Here is a 13,510-nt window from a genome sequence, read left to right on the forward strand (position 1 = left end):
GGTCAAGAGAAGAGAACAATCCTGGCTGGTGAAATGGTGCCAGAAAACACTGAGTTGAGCAATATAGGATGGACTCCTTCAGCTGAAAGACAGTTACAGAATTGACAGAGGACCCAAACCAGAGACATTAGATACACCATATTGACTACATGAAAGCTTTTGACTTGGCAGGTCAGCTGAGATCATTCAACCCATGGAGCAATAAATTGTTCCTTCTAAAAGCTGGAAAAAAGCTGAAATCAATGCCTATTAAAGACTTTTAGGAAAAAAACAAAAGGTATCCAGAGAAGGAAAATTTCTTTTCTGTCGCATGTCTTTATAATTATAAGGTACTGAAAGAGCAACACAGCTCCAGGGCTCAGTAGGCATCTTCAGCTAACAAAACTCTGTTACCACCAGCAAACTTCTGAGTGCTGCTGGACGAGTTGTTCTTTGTTCTAGGGTAATAATTACCCACTGAATGGTTGCAGGATAAAGCTGACAAACACACTACCCTGAGACAGAATAAAATGTGCAAGTATGCATTAGAAGCAGCATAAAAAGCAAGTTTTTTGGTGTTGCACCGACTATCTGTCATGGAAATCACTAGGGCTCCTGTGCAGGGCTGACAGCTGCAATGTAAGAAGCAAATACAATAGAGCAGAGTAGATAATAATTTTTTTAGAGATGGCCATGTTGGCCACAGATGTGTTCTGTATTGTTAGCTGTGTCACTTGATTATATCCCATTTGCAGCCATCCTCTTGCTGTGCTGCTACTGCACTTTCCTATGGCTCCTGGAGATTTCTGAGGCAGTGAAATCTCTGGGATTTCTCTGCCTGGCTTGAAGAGGCAGGATAATCGGCTTAACCACTGATCACTTAGGAGAGAAGAGCAGAGACACGTGCAAAGACTACAAGCAGAAGCTCCCACATTCCTGGATCCACAGATCCAAAACCCCTCCCAGTTTTGTGCTGTTTTGTGACACTGCTGCTGACAGTGATACTAGAAGGGATAAATGTAAATCCCTTCTACATTTTGATGCTGTAAGTTTAAAACCTTATTGCTAAACAGTCTTTGAACAACATAATAACTCAGGAACTATTGGGTCCTAATAAGCATCAATAAGTTCTGCTGTTCCAGTTAAATAGAAATAGTTTTCATATTTTTTTAATGTCTATTTCTTTATAGGTTTTTCCTCCTCATATCTGATTTGCTTTATTTGTTTTACTTATGTATGATCCAATATTGAAATTCTGCTTTCTCTCCTGCCCATGTACACTGGGAACAGCTCTGAAAATTAGATTCATACTGACCCATCAGAGAGGAAAATTTGGCCATTTCTACATAATTTAAATATGTTTAATTGATCCACAGCTGTAACATGAACACACTAGGAGTGAATTTTCAATACTGTTTTCCTATTTAAGTATATGGGTGTAATTTACAGATTTCTTCTCAAGATGTGGACAGAATTTAAGCAACTAATTTCACTAGGTAGTGAACAACCTATTCCTTAGGCATTTGTAAGTTGTTGCAGGTTCTTTGCCAGGTTTTTGACCATCAAAGCCATTGAAATACTGAAATTCTGCCACTCTTATCCTAAATTCTTGCTGTGTAAGCAGACGAGAAGGATGTTGCAGGGCTCAGGCTGTGTGCTGGATTTTTTCCCATTTGACAAAAAGTGCTCTGCTCAGAGATGTGTTTCTGGCTGAAACAGACAACAGACCTTAGCTCTTCCTTGCTGGGGAAGCAATGCACCCCCTGAGGAGTCTTAACAGCAATGTCATCTATTGCCCCTCACTGCTACAGATGGAGTTTCAGTCTCCATAACCACGGGCATGCCAATGGCATCAGACAAAATTCTCAAGCCTGAAATTCTCCAGTAGCCTTTGTGACATTAATTTTATTTTCAGGAAGTGAAAAATGGAGTTATGTTCCATCTGTGGCAATGGATTGATGGCCTCTCTCTTGCCAGAGGGACTGCTGAGGCTGCGTGGCGGGGTTGCTGCCCATGGGGGTGCACCGCCACAGAGCAGGGCCTCCTTACATCTTGCTTCTGCAGACATCTCTCTTTGTGACCTTCAAAACCTCAAAATGATGCATGGTTATAAAAGGCTCTTAAACAGTCCTTCTTCTTGCCCACATCTTCACAAAGCTTTTGTTTCATTGCTGTGATAGGATTGCAGTTTTATCAGCAGTTGCTGATAGTTGCTCCTTTTATACAGGAGAAACTTTTAAAGAGTTATAACTAGGCCATGTTTCCCCAGCTCCTGTAATCCTCTACCACAAAAGAAGGGATATAAATGAGGTACATTATCATTATATATTACCACAAGAACCAACATTATAATTAGGTACTGTATCCACTTTGTAATCACTATGGCTTTAATTCCCAATCAAAAGCATCAAAGTCTGCAGACAGTGACCCCCCTATTGAACAATTCCTTTTCATTTTCTTTGACAATGAATTTTCAAAGGTAAAAGGGGGGCAGGGGAAAATGGTATTTTATTCTAGAGCTTCTACATAATTATAGCAATTATAGAAATCTTTCATGTGCTTGGTCAGCTTTTACTGCATACGTTTAGCTGCTGGTTAGAAGTGTCTCTGGAAGTTATAATGCGTTTGGGGCACCAGAGTCTGTCCCACCATTATAAATACTGGCTAGGCAGACTAATAATTGCAGAGTTTAGTGGAAAAGGTTAGTCATAAATATGAGGATGTTAGTGCAGGTAGCATAAAAGGAATTTAGAAATCTGCTTCAGCAAATTGCTGTGTGCTATTTTGCATGTTTCTTTTTCTCTCTTGTTATGAGCAGTATTAAAACAGCCCCTAAATGCCACAGAAAGACTCAGACTTTGTTGTGCTGGATTTCCAGCAAGTGCAAAAGGTATCCTTGCACTAGGTTTGCTGCCCTACTGCACCCCAAAGGTCTGGAGCACAGAAACTATTCAAGTAGAAAAGGCTCTTCTTTTGTAAACTACTCCTTTGAGTAGATTGAATTCTACACAAACACCAGACATTCTTATTTTTTCACTAGTATAACTGTATGCCCCCCCCCCCCCCCCCCGCAGGGCTTTTCCCAATGCAGGTGTATTAACAAGAGCTGAAGCTGAAAGGTCAGATATCCATGTGGCAGAGATGTGCCTAAATTTCACTGTAAACGCATTGGGCAGGCAGAGCAGGCAGGACAGAGAGAAGCAGAGATCAGATCAGCTACAGACCACAGAGCAGAGGCTTCCCAGCCCTGAGACCAACAGAAATGCCAAGACTCACTGAAATCCCTCAGAGGGATTTTTTCTCAAATGAAGAATCCAATATATTTTCTTAAGGATGGAGAGCAAAGCAGAAAGAGAGATTTCAGGCTGCTCTTCCCTTTGGAGATGAGAGCAGCTGAATGGAAAGGATTATGTGACTACAAAAACTGCAGCCAAAGAAACATCAGCTGGGGGCTGTGAATCAGTCCAAGTTGTTCAATAAGTGGAGTTCACAGCTCAGTTTAAATGGCTGAGTAAGCTCTGGAGCTACTTGATTGAGTGCACTCAGTGTTTTCAAGTCACAAAAGTTTTTTGTTATCATTATCAATACAATTTTATTCTGAAATTTGCCTACAAATTAATAAAAAGTTAAATGTCAAAATCCTACTTATTTATATTATCAAACAATTTCCAATATTTTGAGTTTAGTCCTCTGACTCTTCTGTTTATTGATATTTTTAATATTCTGATGTTTCAGTCACTTCTGTAGCAAAATTTTTTGTACTCTGTAAATTCTCCCAGGAAAAAAATCATTGCTGCCTTGTTCTACTCAAAGCTTTTCTTTGCTTAAAGACAATATATTTTAAAAAAATTAAAACACCATTATATCATATCCTATCTGGAAAATTTACTCATACTGAATATTGTTTAATTCCTACAAAAGTCTGGGATTAACATGAAATAAAGAGGCAATATTTGGAGACGAGAGATTAAATTAAGTGTTTGGTACACTAGATTGTTCTGTTCCACAAATTTTACTTCTTAATACTCTTACTATTGCCTACTGATATTGTCAGCCCTATATCTAGTCTTCAAGGTGGGAGCAGAGAGATGTGTGCCATGTGTGCCTACCTGTCATATGCACTGTGCCTTATTTATATTAAATCCATCCATCATAATCTTCACCTCCACTTCTCTTTTTATCTCATTCATTTTCCTCCATCATATTATAACCTCCAACCGACTTTTCCTTCATAAGTTTCATGGCACTCGCATTTTGGTCTGTTTCCTTGACCTTTCATAATAACTTCTATCATACCAGTTTCCTTCATAACATTCTCTCTGTCACTGACAGTCTCTCTTGGGCTTTGTTAATTTTCTTAGCCTTAAAAATGGTCTCAGAAGCCTCTGTGGGGGTGGCAATGAATAAGGGAAAAAAAAGGAAAAATGGAATGGCAATAAAAGGAAAATGCATTGAAAAAATAAAAAAGGAAGGGGGAAAGAAAAGAAACAGAAATACCAATTGCAAAATAGAAAGAGAAATACCAATTGCAAAAACTCTCTTTACATATATTCTCTGCTTTTTTTCTGAGTTCAAATCTCTCAGTTATGTAATTCAATTTCTACATGAATTTCTGATTGATTATCCCTTCCCCTGACTATTTACTTTTCTTCTTTTATTTAAAATAAATTGTCTTTTCAGAAGTGTCTTCCAAGTGTAACAATTGCCTCCACAACCTCGTTTTTCCAACATTTTTGACCCAGGCTGAAGCAACCTTCTGCACAAGGCAGTGTAGGGTGGTTTTGTGGCCCATTTGGGTGTAGGGTTGTTTGTGTAGAGGTAGAGCTGCCTTGGCCCTGTTTCTAAAATCCACATCATCCAATATGGAAGGGTTTCATGGCTCTGTGAGCTCTGTACCATCACTATAAGCAGTGGTATAACTATTGGTGGTAGAGTGCTCTGTGTATATACAGGCAGCATGTGTATTGACTAACTTTGCTGCCCCATAGCACCTCAAATTGTGCTGAAATTGTGAAAAATTAGAGAAAAATTTAATGACAAAGGAAGTAAAATGTAAACAATAGCTAAAGATTGTTTCTCCCAAGAGGTTTTCTCAGTTGTACAGAAAATTGTTTGTGCACATTCCTGTACAATAAGGGGAAAGTCTACAGGTTTTCCATTGGTTTGGGTGGCTCCCATAACCTCCCTACTTGTGAGCAGAGCATGGGGGACTGGGGACGTGGAGAGAGCAGTGAATTGTCCTGATACCACTCACAGTCAGAATATGGATCAGAAAAGACCCTTCTAAATCTGTCCAGAGGGTCTCAGGATTTCCTTGGTAAGTCTCAAAGCCAATAAATCTATTAAACCTTGGGTGAATTAACATTTTATTCTCCTTCCTCATTACAAGAATATATGTGTTATTATCCATACTGTTTAAAGAGCTTTTTATTACTCTTTGACTTTTCTTCCAATAGGTAATGTTTTGGGCTTGATCAGATGCCTTTGCAGCTCAGCCTTTTTTCATGTAGAGAGAGATTTACTTTCCCAAACCTGGGTAATAAATCCTTAAATTATGATTTAAGTGGAAATTTACTATCATGCTAAATTGCTATTAGAAACATCGTTCTCATTGAAAGTATCCAGGAAAGTACAGCTTTAGAAATGAGCCATGCCATTGACTAGAATTATAGATCAGTTTTGTGCTGCTATTTATAGCTGTGCAGGCTCCTGAAGTCAGGCAGTTTCTTTTCATTTAATGGCTCTTTCTAGGAATTCCAGAAGTACTCATGCCTCTGTGCAAACAGTTACCAGCACAAAGCATCAGATATGGTGCAGGGGAGAAGGGGCTTCCCTGGGCTGTTTGATTATTGGATGTCTTACTGTTCATCACTTACTGGACATCAGCATCAGCACTAAGGCTATGAAAACCAAAGCTTATAAAAGTATGGATCATTAGGGCTGTTCTGCTGAACCTTTATGAAGATGCTCTGGGGATTCACTGAGCCCATTATTTATCTTCTGATGTCTTAAAAGGTCGATTGGTGGCTGATTAGCAAGTGTAAATTACGTTGCAGAAGAAACAGTGAATTCATCCTACACTGAGACCCAGTGCAACATAGAGCATTAGGGTCCTAAGGCACAGTGGTGACTCTGGCCTGGGTCTGAAAATGCACTAATCCATACATTTCATTTTCCCATATGACAAAGAATTTTAACAGAGATATTTGCAGTGTGGGCACACACAGCCATTACAGAAAATATTAAGCATATTTTGAGCCAAGATTCCCACACACACCCCCTAAATCATTAGCATTTCATTTACAATTCATAGGCTGATTCTTCAAACATTCAGACTAGAACCAAACCACTCCTCAAAAGCAAGAAAAATGTTAGTTAGACATTAGGACCCAAAATATTTATATTCATCCATTTTCTAAGTTTTAACTATTTTTTCCAGTGTACGCAGCCATTTGCTCAGTGATTTATTCCTCCCTTTTTTTCCTGAATTAATTCTTTCATATCCCATAAATTATCTGTTTAAAAACAGAAAAAAAGATCCATCTGACAGTATTCCTGTCATTATGTGAAAACAGTGCCACACCACCAAAAACATCTATAGTACCCCCTAGGAAAGCAACATAAATTTCATATTTACCTCTCATACAAGCTTTTTAGCTGCTGAACAGGGACTGGTAAGAAAAGAGCAATCATTTTATCCTCACACACACTTAGGAAAGGCCACCTTTTCTGATCATAATTTAATAAGCAAGACTGATATTTTTTACAAAGAAAAAGGTAGTTTAGAGCAGAAAAAAATACTGTAATTTAATAATCAGCATATATTGTAGAGACCAGAATATTATAAACCTCTTTTGATTACAGGAAAAATCACTTCTAACAATATCAATTTGGCTGGTGCTGCTGATTCATGTTGGTTTGACAGTGAAACGAGTTGGGTCTTACCAGCTTTCACTCAAGAAATTACTCAAATACCCTCCCTCAAAGGCAGCAGAAATCAGATCACAAAATCCAAGACACTGCAAGCAACAGGAATAAACCAAGCTGAGAGCCAAGTTGTGCAAGAGCCAGTCATGGGATGGAGGCACATGATGAGATCTCCCAGCCTTTGCTCTGGGGGTCAGTCTGAGACTGCCCTGGCTCCATCTGGTTTCTGCAGGTTCTCCTCACCTGTGAGGAAGATCAGACTGAGGTTTACCTGCCAGGCAGGCCAATACCAGAGCTCCTGGCTCTTTCCTGTTCTTACCGTGTGAGATCTGGTCCTGTACTTGTGAGTTATTTGTGGCAGAAATATGATGATGCAATTTGTCTCCTGTTTTAAAAGCTTCCCTTTCCCTCTCTTTTATTTGTGTTATAGCTCCTCTGCTTCTCCAGTGTTCAGTAGAACTTGTCTGGCGTGAGATTTCTCTGCAATTAGAAGGACTGGTTGAGTAAGAGATTCAGTCCTGCAGTAAAGACAGACTCTACAGCTCCTTATCCAAACAAAGTGTGTCTGCTAAGATCTAGACACATCCTCATGGCCCAGATCTCTATGTGCCTGTGATTTGGGGGTGCATTTTTGGTGAAGTTTCTGCTGGGTACTGAAGGAGATGTATTCTTTTCTACTTTCTCCTTTGTACCTCTTTCTATCAAAGTATTTCAAATTAATTCTTAAAATTTTCCCATCAGGGTTTCAGAAGTTGTATATTTTCCATCTCAGTCTCCAGCCAATTTTTATTGTCCCTCTGACAATGAACAGAGGTTATGAGCAATATTTTTCAATATCCAGGTATGTCCCTTCAGTTTTAAACACGGCAATTTAAGATTGGAGTCAATGCCATTGGCCACTGTAAATTCACATTAAGGGGGTGTTTATTTAGCTATGAACTCTTTCAAATCCAAATTGGGGAAGCACTTTCAGAAAGTCAACTACAAAGGCAAAGTCACAGTCAAAAAACAAAACAAAACAGAAAAAAAGGAATAGAAAACTCGCCTCTAGGATCCCAAGATAAAATCATGATCAATTTTCAGTAATTTAGTGCTTTGTAAAATCACTCTGAGGTGATTTTAGCAATCTGTTCTCATTGGTGGTCTCCAGAAGCCTGGCTCTATTAAATCTCACAATTTTATTGCAAGTTATAAGTTTTTTATATGTTCTCTTAGAAGCCCTCATTTTCTGAGAACGGTGATAATCTTTGATAATTTCAGCAGACATTTACAAAATAATAGTTTCTTGCTTCTGATGGAAATGAGATGTTCAAAAAGCTGAATTTTAAGGAATCCACTGCTGATATAGAAACAAGCATATATAGATTCCAAAAGTTCCCGTGCTCCAAGACAGGACTAGACAGAGCAGAATTCCTCTCAGCATGGTATTCCTGGGACAAGAGTACCTCAGTGGAAGATTTAAGCAGCATCCTTCATTCTGCACACTCCATAACTCTGTAACAGGGCTTTTTTTTCTGTTATCTTTCTTTTCTTTCTCTCATATCTCCTGTTTTCAATCCCATCTCTCTGTTCATTATTCACTATTCCTTTTGATGTGCTTTGAAACCCTGAATTTCCCAAACAAGACGCTGTTCCTTTTCCTGGTGTCTTGATCAGAAGGCCAAAGGAAAGTAAAAGACAAACCATGTTTTCAGACGTGACCTGCTCTCCTTGACTTCAATAGGAGTTGTACATGCATTTGAAATGAAGCTGTCTTGTTTAAATAGCAAAAGCGTGCACAGCTGTTTGTTTGCTAAGCAAAGAACCTGGAAGTGAGAAGCTGTCTGGCTGCATGTCCTCTGCAGGTTTATTTTAAGAGCAGATGTTAAAACTTAGCACCAGGACCTGTCAAGTACCAGGTATTTCACCCCCTGAAGGAAAGTTATCTCCTTCACACGAAATGTTGTGTAGTGAAGAGAGTTTCAAAAAACCCATGTACCTTTATCTGCAAGCTTAAATATTCCTCCTTCCTAAGATGAAGTAGCCTGTGCTTTATAGGAAGAAGTAAATTATAGCCTCTCCCACTGCTTGTTATAATGAAAACCCACAAGTTTTTCAGAGTCCTTTCATCATCTGCATAGACATGTTACATCACCGCACTTTCTGTGGAACATATCACAATTTAATGTCTTCAGAAGGAAGAAACAAGTATTCGAGGCACATTTCAAATAGAATTTGAATTTGGATACACGTGTGTATTCAGAGCAACTCAACCAACCTTCCTTAATTCATCCATGCAAATCTGGTCCATGTTAGCCTATAAAATTCTGCTCTGTCCACTTTACACCAGTGGAGTGCAACATGAAAATAACTGGACTGTAATTGTTGACATCATGCCAGTGAGGACAGTGCTGCTTTTTAGGGCTGCTTTCAGTGCCTTCTAAATAATTCAATTCATCAAATGTAAATCTCACAGTAAGTAAATCTGCATTACAAAGGCACCATTAACCACTCCTTATGAATGAAAGATTGAAGCTTTTACAAAGGCTCTAACTGCAATTTCACAATGTTAATCCTAATTATCATTTTTCTCTTCATTTAACACAAATAACTGGCACAATTGATTTTACCATTATACTATTTGAGAAAAATATACACAGACTTTCCCAAAAAAATATTTTTTAATTATCTCCTTTTGAAAATTCTTCTTAATAATGGAATTATTTTGTGATTTCCCCCAGGTATCCAGCCTGCCAACAAATAAACACTTTATAGCTGCTCAAGGCCACTCCTCAGATTCTAGAATTAATAATTTTAAAAATCCATTATGTCTCTAACAAAATGGTTTTTTTGCAACAACATTGCTCAGATTCTGAAAAAATTGAAAGGCAATATATTGCAATTTTTTTCCCCCTGGTTGAACACCCACAGCTCCCTCAATTGCTTCTCATAAGACTTGTGCTCCAAACCCTTCAGCATCTTCATTGTCCTTCTCTGGTTTGGAATAATCAGCAAACTGAAAGGCACACCAGGGCTTGTCTCACCACCAGACTTGGTAGGGTTGTTTTGTCTTTTTAAAAATACTAATCTTTGGACTAGATAGCTCCTCAGATACGATCAACTCTGGGAATGAATATATATATATATTCTAGAGTAGTGAATCCAGATATTACCAGTATTACTTGACAGCTCATTGGAATGTGTCTTAAATTACTATTTTTGGTTTACACAACTCATCTACACCAGTACTACAATAGTTACTTAAGTGTTGTCCTTGTATCTAGTCCATCATATTTGGGTAAATATACTTCTGATAAAGAAGTGAGTCAATGATGCCATTTTCACAGAAAATGCCCTACAACACTGGTACCTTGATAGTCACTGATGAATAAAAGTCACCACCTGTAAGCCGCTCTGAATGCCAGTTGAGCAGAATGAGAAACATTTTGTCACAGGAAAGATTTCTCAGTGTAAGTTTCAGTGATCAGTGTGGCATTTCCACTTATTCTACCAGTGTATTATAAAAAAGAGAAAAAATTACATTGTCAGATCCAATTTGACATCAAAATTAGAACTTCTTTAGTCGAGATTCTGGAAGTGCTTGAAGGCTAAAGTAAATGTACCCATAAAGATTTAATAAGTGTTTCTATTAAATATACATTCATTCTCCAAGCGAAATTTTAAATGACAACAGAAATAGTTAATTAAAGGCATAAATATAAAAATGCCATAGTTTCAAATAAAAAGTTTGGAAGGAGTGTTGTTTCTTTCTCATTATGGTATTCTACATTAATGAAATAACAGTAAAATGCAAGCCTCTTAATGTAAGATTTCAAAAGTTAAATGTCATTAATTTAAATTACTCTTCTGTCTTTCCTTTTCTTTCTTGTCCTCTCCTAGATGGCATAATTAGGAATAGTCAAATCATGGACAAGAGCATGTTCTATAAATCCTCTGTATTAGCTAGCTATGTGTCAGATACATGTAAGTAGATATCCCAATTAGAACGTAAAAAAGTACAGACTATACAGCAAATTCAGCCATAATAGTTACAAGTAAATCCAGCAGTGAGGGTTAACTTCTGCATTTTTCCTCTCCCTTAAGACAGTTGGGACTAAGCTCAGGAAACTGAACCAGACTCAGTCTGTACCTACTTTCACTGAAAGTTGCTCTGGACATTGATGCAGTGTGAACTGAGGTTGAAATCAAGCACAGGTAGCACTGCTGCCTATGTACAGGTGGCAAACTCCTTTGGACTTTTTGAACATTGAAGCATCAGTATAGAAAATGTGGTAAACCTTTTCTGCTCCCAAATGATGCTGCTCTATTGTGTACTCTGTTCTGGTTTGAAAACCAACAGATGTCCTCTTTTCCTCATTGCTTCTAAACACCATGAGTTCTTATTGAATATTCTATTAACTGCTACCTCTCTGCTTTCTAATCTTTCTCCAGGGATAGACAGGCATGCACTGAAATGCTATCTGCTGATTATTTAGGTTTAGACCATCGTGTTACAATAAGGTATACTCTGTATTTTAAACATAGAATGGAAGATCAAGGACTGGTACCTGGTAGGATACCAAAGATTTGTTCCTTATTCCCATTCTAGATCAGCACGCCAAAAAATGCATTCTCAAGATGAGTGAGGCTGTCTTTTGGTAGCAGAAAAGGGTGGGGTTTAGACTAAAATGAGTTTCTGTTTTCCTGTTCTACCAGCACAGCGTAGAACCGGTTTCTAAAATGCACAACCACATGTCCTTAAATCCCATCCATGGTAAGCTGCTGGGAACATGAGCCCATTCTGTCCACAATTCCAGTGGACCAAAAACCTCAGAACCATCTCAATGCTAGAGAACAAAATATCTTATGCAAAGAAGTGAAACCTATCAGCTCAGATTCAGAATGATTTTGGCACAGTCTCACACTATTTTTCTGCCTAAGGTCTGGTCATGCCTGGTCTCTGGGCTGCAGCACACGCTGTCTGGCTCCACAGTGAACAGCCTTAGGAGGAGAGCTGCATTTGGATAATAATTCTTGAGTTTATGAGCTTTTGATTACCTTCGTTACTCAAATTATTTTTCTGTTCCTTTATGGGTCTCCTGATCTTGTGCAGCAAAAGCCTGAAATTGTCAACCTGTTCAAAATAATAGAATCTTTATCGGCCCATTATTCCTAACGTCTGACTGATAATGCAGAGCAATAACTATTAGGGAATAACGTCAGTTTCTGATTAGAAAAGCTAATATTGTACTAGCAATAAACTTTGTTCACACTGCAGAAAAGATACATCTGTCAAGAGTTTTGGAAAGGACTCTGCAGGACCCAAAATAAACAAGCCAAAGAAAACATTAGTTTTAACACAAGCAGCATTAAAATAAAATGCAAACAAAACAGAAACCTAACAGAAAATATCATGGGTCCAAATTCTTCATAGCACATAATCAGCTTCTACCACATTATCCTGTGCAGGTACCACCTTAGTGGGAATTAATGTGACTGTTTTGGGGGAAAGAGGAATTTAATCTGGAATAGGCATTCAAATTCTGTCCATCTTAGACCTTCAGCATGAGTTCACTGTTCCTTAATCTTGCTCTCCACTTCTGACTTCCCATGTTGAAAATATTTTCAGGTGACAGGTGTCTGCAGAAGGAGTTTCAAGCCTGAAAGGTTTTCAAGATCCCTGAAATATCAAACTGTTGCCCCTGTCAAATGGGCTCCTGAGGAGTGAAGGCTTTTCATTTTTCATCCTAGATCTAGTAGGAATTATTCAATTTTATAACCAGGTTTCCTCTGGCTGCTACTGATGCTAGAAATAAAAGCAATTTAAAATTCATGAGGGGCATCTGACTATTTTCCATTTCTAGCTGAGGACTGCATTTTGCTCTCCTCAGTCACGCTCACAACACCATTGTGCAAAGAAACGCTGCTGAAATGAATCATTTACTCCGACTGTGGTCACAAATGAAAGTTAACAACAGAAATTCATTGCACTGGCTCCCCAGCCTGGTGCCTCTTCAGGATCAGAGGAGATGAGAAACACCAGGGAGCTGTAACAGAGGCAGGAGAACGTTTGGTTTTGGGAAGTTAAGGGTAACAAAACAAACTCTGAGGCAAGATTCTTCTGCAAAGGAGGGGGTGTCCTTGGACAGCCCCCCCTGAGCTCTGCACCGTGTGGAGCTGAGAACACGAGGGTCCCCAGGACTGCCAAGGCTGCCACAGCTCTATTTTGAAAGGGCTGCAGCTATTGTTCAGCTCCAACAGAAGTTTTCTTCACTAAAAGGTCTTCTGGGTGGATTTATCAACCTGGCAGTGGTTTCTTCAGAAGAAATGACTGCAGTTAAGTACCTAATAAAAGGATTCTCAGAATGTAGTCAGGCATAACTCTAATCCTAATAAATCAGATTATTAAACCAAAGATTTTTTCTGTGCAGTGGACCTGAGTTTAACAACAGTCTTCTACAGTATAGTTGAGCTAGTTAGGTGTCCTACAGCATCCTCACATCTTTCCAGTGTGTATTTGAAAGCTCCCTCAACCTTTTTTCTCTCTGCTTTAAATTTTGAAGTGCTGTTTTTCCATTACGCATGTCTCTCATTTTTGTTGAGCACTTCCAAGGACCTTGCCCTG

The sequence above is a fragment of the Molothrus ater genome, chromosome 7 (assembly GCF_012460135.2).
Source record: "Molothrus ater isolate BHLD 08-10-18 breed brown headed cowbird chromosome 7, BPBGC_Mater_1.1, whole genome shotgun sequence".
NCBI classification, from domain to species: domain Eukaryota; kingdom Metazoa; phylum Chordata; class Aves; order Passeriformes; family Icteridae; genus Molothrus; species Molothrus ater.